The following is a 216-nucleotide window of genomic DNA, read 5'->3' as shown; positions in this document are numbered from 1 at the left end:
CCCCTCAGATGCCGCATCGAGCCCCTGTTTAAACTGTGCTCCTTGATCTCATGTTGCTCAGCTGTTGTTTCCTTAGTCAGATGGGAAAGAATATTAATTTTAGATGCCAGGCCTTTCGAAGCTGATGGCTCCATTTCAAAGGTCAGGTAAGGAGAGGATGAACTGAGAACACTGGATGAAATATCACCTTTACCTTCTTCCCCTCTCAGCCCCTTG

Source organism: Rattus norvegicus, chromosome 17, assembly GCF_021556685.1.
Source record: "Rattus norvegicus strain SHRSP/BbbUtx chromosome 17, alternate assembly SHRSP_T2T, whole genome shotgun sequence".
Lineage (NCBI taxonomy): Eukaryota > Metazoa > Chordata > Mammalia > Rodentia > Muridae > Rattus > Rattus norvegicus.
This window is presented reverse-complemented; position numbering follows the sequence as displayed.